The sequence below is a fragment of the Crinia signifera genome, chromosome 4 (genome assembly GCF_055691185.1).
Source record: "Crinia signifera chromosome 4, ASM5569118v1, whole genome shotgun sequence".
Taxonomy (NCBI): Eukaryota; Metazoa; Chordata; class Amphibia; order Anura; family Myobatrachidae; genus Crinia; species Crinia signifera.
This window is the reverse complement of record NC_139220.1, coordinates 307,145,297-307,156,156: the sequence shown is the minus strand read 5'-3', so window position 1 is coordinate 307,156,156 and position 10,860 is coordinate 307,145,297. Positions and strand designations below refer to the sequence as shown.

General features: G+C 42.5%; 1 pseudogene; it reads left to right on the top strand.

The window, feature by feature from the left end:
• Positions 1-641: 641 nt before the first annotated feature.
• On the top strand, positions 642-1,917 carry LOC146073326 (uncharacterized; annotated as a pseudogene).
• Positions 1,918-10,860: the final 8,943 nt, after the last annotated feature.

Here is a 10,860-nt window from a genome sequence, read left to right as displayed (position 1 = left end):
GGCTCCCAGCAATGAATAAACACAGTGAGCTGTTTCGGAAATAGTTAATAAATCATCCACTGTACAATCAGCAGGAGGTTTGTAGCTTATGCCAGTATCATCCGGTTAGTAAGCAGCTGCAACATTTCCAATTAGTATGTAAGCCACATGCAGTAATATCCTGATGAGATAAGTAGCTAGTATTGTTAGGCACACTCACACTCCTCTCCTACCTACCCCTTCTCACACTCCTCTCCTAACTACCCCTGCTCACACTCCTCTCCTAACTACCCCTGCTCACACTCCTCTCCTAACTACCCCTGCTCACACTCCTCTTCTACCTGCCCCTGCTCACCCTCCTCTCCTAACTACCCCTGCTCACACTCCTCTCCTAACTACCCCTGCTCACACTGCTCTCCTAACTGCCCCTGCTCACACTCCTCTCCTACCTGCCCCTGCTCACACTCCTCTCCTAACTACCCCTGCTCACACTCCTCTCCTAACTACCCCTGCTCACACTGCTCTCCTAACTGCCCCTGCTCACACTACTCTCCTAACTACCCCTGCTCACACTACTCTCCTAACTACCCCTGCTCTCACACCTCCCCTAACTGCCCCTGCTCACACTCCTCTACCAACCAGCACCTGACAGGAAGTGAGTAATGCACACCCTCAGGTCAGAGAATGGGATTATACAATTCCTATAGAAGCCTCAATAGATTGTGTATTATACTCAGTATCAGTATCTGCTGCAGGATGTTAGAGGTCTCCAAGCTACACACATGGCTGGAAATAGGGATATAGCAATTTGGTGACATACATATATAAAAACAATGGTAAATGCCTAGATCATATGAGTTAGTGCATATAAATAAATGTACATTATAAAACTGTATAGTAGAATTAACTCAGTTATCTTTATTTTTAATTATATATGTATTTTCTTTCAGGACAAATAAGTAACAAGACTTTCATTAACAAGACACTTTGGAAAGATACATTGTTCTCAGATCAAGTCACCTACAGACGTCATTTCTTCTTACACCTCTGGGGGACTCACTAAAGCGATTCTCATTTTCTGCATAGGAGAAACCTTCTGAAGCTAAATTGTTTCTCATCTAATACAGGATGAGTCTGACAGGAGAGAGACCATATCTGTGCTCTGAGTGTGACAAAAGCTTTACATATAAATCACAGCTTCTCAGACATCAGAGTCGTCACACAGGAGAGAGATCACATCTGTGCTCTGAGTGTGACAAACGCTTCACACGTAAATCACAGCTTCTCATCCATCAGAGGAGTCACACAGGAGAGAGACCATATCTGTGCTCTGAGTGTGACAAATGCTTTATACGTAAATCGCAGCTTCTCAGACATCATAGGAGTCACACAGGGGAGAAACTACATCTGTGTTCTGAGTGTGACAAATGCTTTACATATAAATCAGAGCTTCTCATCCATCAGAGGAGTCACACAGGAGAGAGACCATTTACATGTTCTGAATGTAGCAAGTGTTTTGCCCACTACTACATCCTTGTTGAACATCAGAGGATTCACACAGGAGAGAAACCATTTAGTTGCTCAGAATGCAGCAAGTGTTTTATAAAAAAGTCATCTCTTGTCAGACATCAGAGAAGTCACACAGGAGAGAGACCATTTAAATGTTCTGAATGTACCAAGTGTTTTACCCAGAAGGCCAACCTTGTTACACATCAGAGGATTCACACAGGAGAGAAACCATTTAAATGTTCTGAATGTACCAAGTGTTTTACCCAGTACCCCGTCCTTGTTAGACATCAGAGGATTCACACAGGATAGAAACCATTTAGTTGCTCAGAATGCAGCAAGTGTTTTACCAGTAAGCGTAATTTACTTTCACATCAGAGGAGTCACACTGGACAGCAGTCATTTACATGCTCTGAGGGAATAAATGTATAATGTGTTTCACCAGCTCGCTTGTATCACTGCCCTGTATTACTCACATGGTTGTGGTGGCAGCTTTCAGTGCTGCTCACCTGAGGGAGTAATTCAATTGTTATTGCATTAGGAAACAAAACTCTTCTGGCCCCGATAATTCAGCCTGCAGCCTCCTAAGGTGGTGGCAGAAATGTGTGACAGGTGACCCGCATGGTTTTTATGTCATACCCATAATGTTAGATGGGTTTAGCTGATTTACACTGCTACACTCGGGACCTTATTCAGGTCTGTTCATAGTGGCTGTTCTACCACATGGGGACAGAGGTTTAGTATATCTGCATGCACAGCCGCATGTCTGCCCATGTGCATACCATCAGGTGCATGTGGCCACGGCGGACAGACTGTTCACTGGGTTCATGCACCCAAAATTGCAGACGGTAGGGCATGGGGCGGCGGGCCGAGGTACTCACCAATGGGAATGCCCAGGATTACATGGGCATTCCCATGAAAATGCTGGGCATTCCCATGGCAATTGCCCAGTGACCAGGAAGCAGGCAGCTGATATCAACAGATGTCAGCTCCCACCCACTTCCTCCCGAATGTGTAAACATATATAAGGGACCTGAGAATCATTCTTTATATATGCGTCATTATAGATGGTCAGCGACCAGCAGAGAGGCGCAAGGGGGCACGGTGCTTTGTTTCAGTGCCCATGTCGATTATGTTGAAATTCGGGACAAAAAAAGTGGAAAAAACCCATGTGGACCTTTTTGAATGTTGACCTTCACCATGTCGACAAAATGTTTGTGTAGACCTAATGACTTGTCAACCTAACCCATGTCAACTACAGTCATGTCAACCTTCCTGCATGTCAACCTTCAGTCATGTCGACCTTCTTGCATGTGGACCTAGTGGTGTTGACCTAATGCTTGTGGAACTAGTTGCTGTCCACCCAATGATCCATACCCATCAGCATAATATAAAATTAACATTTAAATTACGACTTCTGTCACTTTATCTGGGAGAGCGGAGGTGCAGGAACCAATTGAATCCCCCCCCCAATATAATTACATGTGAGGACATTTCTGAATGTAAGAAGTGTTTTTTATATACATTTGTCTTGATAAAGACCAGAGAGGAGAAACATCTGTATCTGATCCTCTGCACCAGTGACTGTAATAACCATTGCATAGTATACAGGAAAGGAAAAGTGAGTATCTAAGGTGTGCACTAGCTGCAAGCGTGCTTATTCCCCTAGGGTGTTTCTCTGACACCCAAAGAAATAGGAATCAAATGTACAAAAAATGGGGTCAACCACCACCAGCGCTAGATAAATAGAAGATTACTTCCCTTGCTGTGTGATAAATTTCTCTCCACAAAACCGGTATATCTTGTGTCTCCTCCAACTTATATTCATTGGCACATGAAAAGAGAGTATATATTCCACATAGTATATACTGTTTTAATACATCACACATTAAAAATAACATTAGCAGGAGACCATACATCACAAACTGATACAATGTAAAATGAAATTGCACACACATATAGAATCCCAATGGAAAAGTGGCAAGTGCAGAATGGAGAGGTCCTTGAAGGTAGTTATCAGATGTTATGTGAACCGTAAATAGTACAGTTCAAAGTGCGCATGCGTATAGTCACCAAGTAGCCCGGGCACATCCAGGATCAAGACGCTGCTGCAGGTATTACGTCTCCAAGTCCAGTGAAATCCTCTCACCCGCCGACGCGTTTATTACACTGAGAGGTGACATGTAAATTAGGGTCACATAACATTAGTATTTAGTTTTTCACCACAGCAGTTTCTCCTGCCCAGCTCCTTGTCTTCTAAATGAGGTGTAAATATTAATAATGGTGTAAACTTACTACAATGGGAAATGCTAATTACACCCTGGCAGGGTAACACCTTGTATTTTAATTAGATCACAGCAGCCTCTGGCATCCTGTTATATCACCAATGGAAGCTTTTGTTTAGGAGTCACCTATTGTCCAGGCAGAGAGTCAGCACTGAGATGTTCTACATATCAGCAGAAACTCTACAATGATTCACTGCTAATAATAACAAACATGCATACATATAATTTATGTATATCTACTGTATCTACTGTATCTATATACAAGATATCTCTGAAATCACCATGTGTAGGTTGGGGTGCAGTTGCCTGTGACCACAACTCACTTTTGTACACTGAAAGGAAAAGCAGTATTCTATTAACATGTAATGTTACTTTATACTAAATTTCTCCATAAAGATAGAGTGGTAGCTTTAGGCCACTTCTTAAACTCTGATGCTGGACCAGTAGATATATATGGAAGACTTATTATGGATTACTTAGAATGTATTATTTTAAATAATTATTTTCTGTCTGATGCATACTTTTTATTACAAGTACATGGGACCGCCATGGGCATAACAGTTTGCCCATAGATTTGAAAATTTGCTTATGGGACAATAAAAAGACGAATAAGGTAATGAACTGCTTATCTAGTCAAGCTGTCATTATTAACATTGGTTAGCAAATATCCCAAAAGAAAAAGAAGAAAGGGTTCCTATCTTGGGGCATTTACTGGATTAATCTATATTTGTAAGACTCGTCTTGTATGGAATCATTACAAAATTATACTTTTCTTTATCAAATGTAACTTTTATTAGTACATATGCTAAAATTGCTAAAAGCCAGCAAAATATAGGGTAGAATGTGAAAAGTGTTGAAAATAATTCAATTTTTTTTTAGATTAAATTTTACGCACTGTGTTTTTGTTCTATGAGAATCTAGTCTGTTTTAAAGATTTTTATACTTAATGGGACTTCAAAACAATTACCTGTGGGTTCTTTAATGGTGCTGATTATATAGTAATGGACCCCATACATCAGCAATCACAATTAATTGCTTCTCAGATCCAGTTATTTTTTTCCCCCCAGATTAATGGTTTATTCAATCTATGTGACTTGCCCACACATTACAGATTTGTTTCAGTGATCGGCAGATTTTTCCTGTTATAATTCCCACACATACAAAAATGAAACTTCAATAAAACTTCATGTTTTTAAACATGTATAAAAATCTGATTCAGCAATCGATTGGTGATCCCTATTAATTTTTGATTGGGATTGCCAAAAGGGGGAGACCACACATTAAAGATTAATTGTGACAATCATCTCCAGAACGGAGGATTGTCACAATTAATCGCTGATGTATGGGGCCCATAAGTCAATATACCATTATATCAAGGAAGGTAAGTAGCCTTTGGGCAGTCCCATACAGTTTCAATCTACTACATATTAATCATTCCATAAGAAATCTCTTCATGGTCAAGTACAGGGAAGATTAATATTTCTGTCAGTTGTAGTCATATACTTATAATCCTTACTCTGCCAACAGTTCAATGTATGTTTCATTCATTCCCATTCACCAATATATGACACATCCCACACTCCTATTGTTGTAAATAGTTACAGATTGTCTGTTCTCTAGAATATGCCGAATTGTGTGGTTTTTGTTCAATTTAAATGAATAGATGTGAAAAGATGTGAAAACTTAAATTGATAACATCGTGCGGTTTCTGTGCTGTTTATTAGAAAATGCTTTCAATTTTATTTTGTATAATATCTGGCAGCACATTAAAATAAATGTATATTATATATTATATATTGTCACAGTGTCCGTTGTTTTTTTCATATGTAGCTACATTTATGTATGGCTCTAGCTTTGATACAGTGTTGCCACTTATTGCAGATTCTCAGAATAGCCGCACTAAAGTTAAATAACATAAGAGTGTTTGGCTGTAAACTCATACAGTTAATTCCTGTACACAGACAGGTTATGGATACAAACACATTTAGGGGGAAATTTACTAAAGGAAATTTGTAAAAATAGGTGTATTTGTATCCAGAAATACACTTATTTTTTACATTTACTATCCCGAAAATACGGCAATTCGTATTCTTATTGATAGCACATCAAGACGACTACGAATTGCCGTATTTTTTGGGATAGTAAATGTCAAAAATAAGTGTATTTCTGGATACAAATACACCTATTTTTACACCTATTTTTACAAATTTCCTTTAGTAAATTTCCCCCTTAATCTCTGCTTAGTTTGTTTATTCTTCTGTGGTTTGTGGATCAGCGTCCCCAACCCCTTCGCCCTGATTGATTATGCTACCAGAAATGGAAGCTTTTATTTCAGTATGTGCCGCTGGTTGTGTATAGATTCTTTCTCAATCAAACATGTGACTTAATGACGCAATTAGTCAAGTGCTACTTACGTTTGTGATGTGTCTTCCTCTTTTTTTTTTTTTATTCTGGATTTTCTTTATACATGTGCTCATTAAATCTTTCATTGTGCTCACTCCTGTATTTTGTGCTAATGTGATTGTGTTCTTATTGTCCATTTATATTGGTTACCAACCATACTTGCACAGTGAATAAAATACTATTTCTCTCTATTACTTATTATTTTAATTATTACTTTTCTATAGAATTATAATCTCTTTAATCGTGTTTATATGGGCGCTTGGGCCGAGACGCCTCACCCCAACCACATGCTTATGTACATTATGTGCTATTAACAGTCATACATCCTTTTATTGATGTCCTACCCTCACCCCCCCCTACCTCCCCCCCGGCCCTTAGGTTAACTTAAGTCAGTTATTTGCCCATTTAATCAGGCAATTATTAATAGCTACTATTTTATGTGGGGTTGATCTGTTCCCTCATTCAGGTTCCTGTGTAGCCTAGGGTCCCTTTTTGGTCAATTGGCCACCATGGAGGCCGTCACTCTGTCCCATATTTTATGGAATTTCTGGACCGTGCCCCTAGCCATATGGACGTATCTCTCATGGGCCCTTATTCTGAATCGTGCGGTACGGCCCGCGTGCGGCCGTACCGCCGATGTTTTCAGTCTGCACATGCGCAGAGGTCAATCTGCGCATGTGCAGCCCAATTCGCCGCAGACGTAGTTCGTCCGCCGCAAAGGGGGCGTATAGGGGCGTGAGGGGCTTCATACCCTCATTTCCCTATGCATACGCCCCGCGTTTCATGGGCGTTCCCATGCAAACGCGGGGCGTATGCATGCTAATGAGGGTATGACGCCAGTGATGGGGGCGGGAAGCTGACGTCGCCGGATGTCAGCTCTCAGCCCCCATACAAGCTATCACACGGACGATTGTCCGTGTGGTCTCAGCTTGCGGGACCTGGTGGGGCGTGCGGCCCTGCCTTCGATGGTCGCCGACCATCGAATGCAGGGGGCAGCTCCCACCATGGTGGAGGCGTACGCCCCACCATTTTCTTGCGGATCGCCAGCCGTCCGTGTACGGACGGCCGTGGCGATCCGTATCGTGGGCGGGGATTGGTTTGTGCGGCCGGAGCACCGTGTGCGGCTCCGGCCGCACAGATCTGAATAAGGGCCATGGTCCTTAGTGGCGTGTACCAATGCTAGCCATGCGTCTAAGCTGGGCCCCTCTTTTGCCATCCACTTTCTGGCAATGCATATCTTGGCCAGGGTGCATAGCTGTATCAGTAGTAGTTTATCGCCGTTACTTAGTGATGTATTCTCTAATACGGCTAGGATACATGTGCGAGGGGTGCATTCATTTTTGGGTAGCTTCTATCACCCCTGTCCAGAATGCTGGGGCATTCCCATAGTAGGTGCCAGAATGAACCCGTGATAACTACACATTTCGAGCATCGAGTGCTTTTTGTACCCCCAAATTTGTACATTTGTTCTGGTGTTATATATGTCCTATGGATTATAAACAATTGGACCTGTTGAAACTTGGCTTAATTTGTGGCTTTACGGATGTTACTCTCTGCTTCCTCCCAATCCTTCTTTGTTATTCCCCCCAGATCCCTTTCCCACTTATCCTTCAATTCCACTAGCCCCTTATCATGTGATACCTGAGTCAGGGCCTTATAGAAGAAGGAGACCTCATGCCTTTGGGGATATCTGATGACCAATTTCTTAGTTAACGATTCTTTTATGATGGGATTTATGTTTTCAAACTGAACTTCCAGGGCATGTCTTATCTGCAAATATCTGAAAAGATCGTTGTTTGGTAGCGAGAATTCAGTTTTCAAGGGCTGAAAAGTTCTCAGGTTCTCCTCCTCATATAACTGCCCTAATCCATTTATTCCTTTTTGTACCTACACTTCTTGTACCTGTAATTCTCTCAGTTCTAACAGATGGAGGGCATTGGGTACTTGTGTATTATAATGGTGCCCATCGCATACCATAAGGCATACGATGGTGTGCAATGCGATGCGATGCGATACGATGTTAGCCAATGTTAAACAATTTTTAATTGTATACCATCGAATTGTATGCCATTGTATGGCATATACAATGGTATACAATTTTAAATTGTATAAGAACCCTAATGGGTGTTTTCAATGTTAAATGTGCCCCTTATAAGATAAATAATTGTATAAACATCGTAATAGGTGCTTACAATGTTAAAAGCACCCCCACGCCACCCATACTATCAACGCCAACCCGAAGCGCGGCGAGCGCAGCGAGCCCGCGAGGGGCGGCGGTATGCGTCCTCCGACCTTTTCATACCCCCACTATCCACGTCGGTGTGGAGTTGATTTTATATAGTGTGGCAAGCGCAGCGAGCCACCGAGCCCGAAGCGTGGCAAGTGGACGCGGAATACATGTGAAGTAATGCGAGTGCGCTTGCCACGCTTCAGGCTCGGAGGCTCGCTGCGCTCGCCACACTATATAAAATCAACTCCATGCCGACATGGATAGTGGGGGTATGAAAAGATTGGAGGATGCGTACTGCCGCTCAACGCGCTCTCGCTGTGCTCGCCACGCTTCGGGTTGGCGTTGATAGTGGAGGTGGCGTGTGGGTGCACTTAACATTGTTAAGGCCCAAGGCCCAAGGTTTAGTTTTAGATTTTATGTATTCAATTTGGGGGTTTATATTGAGAGCTTCGAATTTTGATGTGTCCCTAGAAACCCATATTCCAAGGTATTTGAATTCATCCACCCACTTCAGTGGTGTGGCTGTATCCAAAGCCGTAGGTCTATTTTCATTTAAGGATAAAATATGTTACTTGCTCCAGTTAATCCGTAAGCCAGAGTATATGCCGAAGACATTAATCGCCTCCAGAACCCAGAGCATTGCTATTTCATGATCCTATTTGAAAAAAAAAGAAGGAAAGATTGTCACATTTAAGGTGCACATGGAGAGAAGAAATTTATAAAATATAGCTTTTATTAGTTTATTTTAAGAACTGCGACATATAAAAACACATATAAGGGTAAGACAAGGTGAGTATAAAAAGTGGAATTAACCCTGCGTAGTGTGTCCCCTCTATCCCCAATTTGTCTGTGCGATTTCTTGTATATTGTAGAGATGGATCAGCATTTTTTTATTATTTATTTGACATATATTACTCTCTTTATTTAGATTGTTTACAGGGCGAATGGGTGTGTCGGCATGGTGCTGTTTCCAGCAAGTTTGGCACTGTGAGACAAATTTGATGTTGGTTATAATTAGCACACCTCAAGTGATCGGCTGTTAGTAAAAAACTGTGGGTGTCTGCTAACATTCACATTTCCTGGAATTTCAACAGTGCATTATTGTATCATTGTGTGTCAATGCAGCACAGGGGACAGTGGTTAGAATGGTATACTGTCTGTCCCTGAGGTCATCGTCTATATGTGTCGCCGGGTGTTTCTGCTGTCAAACCCCTGTGCATACACACTTGCTGGATTCACCTTTCAATATCACACAGTCCAGGGGTAGCGCTCGAGATTCACCCCGTTGGTGCTAACCCCTGTAGTACTGCGTCTGCTGCTGGCTTCCCCCTGTATGTGGGGAGAGAGCCGCACTAGACGCTGAGGGCACAGGCGCTACACTGTATGTGCCGTCCGCGCGCCGGCTTCTCCCTGAGGTGCTGAAGATAACCGCGCCGGACCCTGTCTGCACGTGCGCCCGTGCTGTAGACGGGTGTCGGGTCTCAGTGGTGTCGCTAGCAGTAGGTGCTACCGTGAACCATACCCGATCACCAATCGTTCGCCTCTGTAAGGTACAACGCTGCCAGTCTAGAATTACAGATCAAAAATACATTTCAGTGGGGAGGGGAAGAGGGGGTTTAGACACACTAGGTGTGTTTGGTCGACGCGCGTGTCGCCTCAAGCTTCATCAGGACCAGATCCTGCAGGAATAAACAGAATGTCATCGGCATATAGAGCAATTTGGTCTTCTCTAGTACCTATTTTTAGACCCTGGAACAATGTCCTTTCTCTAATCATGCTTGCCAGCGGCTCCATCGCTATGGTGAATAGAGCCGGCCACATTAGGCAGCCTTGACGGGTGCCTAGGGGAGATGTATTTATTAACAGACACCATAGCTGATGGGGAAACATATAGCAGTCTCACCCAGTTTATAAAAACTGGGCCAATTCCTACCCATTCCAGAGCCTCCCACAGAAAACCCCATTCAGTTGTATCAAATGCCTTAGCGGCATCAAGAGAGACCACCACTGAGTTCCCTCCTGTTTCCTGTGGGGTTTGGAGTTGGCCGTATAGCGTTCTCAAATTGGTTGTAGTTGACCTCCCAGGCATAAAGCCTGTTTGGTCTTCATGAATAATTTCCCCTATTACTCTATTTAATCTGGCTGATAAGATCTTAGCAAGAATTTTTATATCATTAGTCAGCAGGGAAATGGGTCTATGAGAGTCCATATTTTTGGGGTCTTTGTCTTTTTTCAGTAGAATTATAATTAGGGCCTCTGACATACTAGTTGGCAGTGTCTCCCTCGTGTACAATGTAATAAATAAATCAAGAAATTTCTGTGAAAATAATTTACTATATTTTTTATATAGCTCCTGTGGTATACCGTCGAGACCCGGTGCCTTGCCACCGGGAATCGACGATATTGCCTCTTCCATCCCGAGGAGGGTCAGTAGACCATCTAGCATCTCCCTGGATT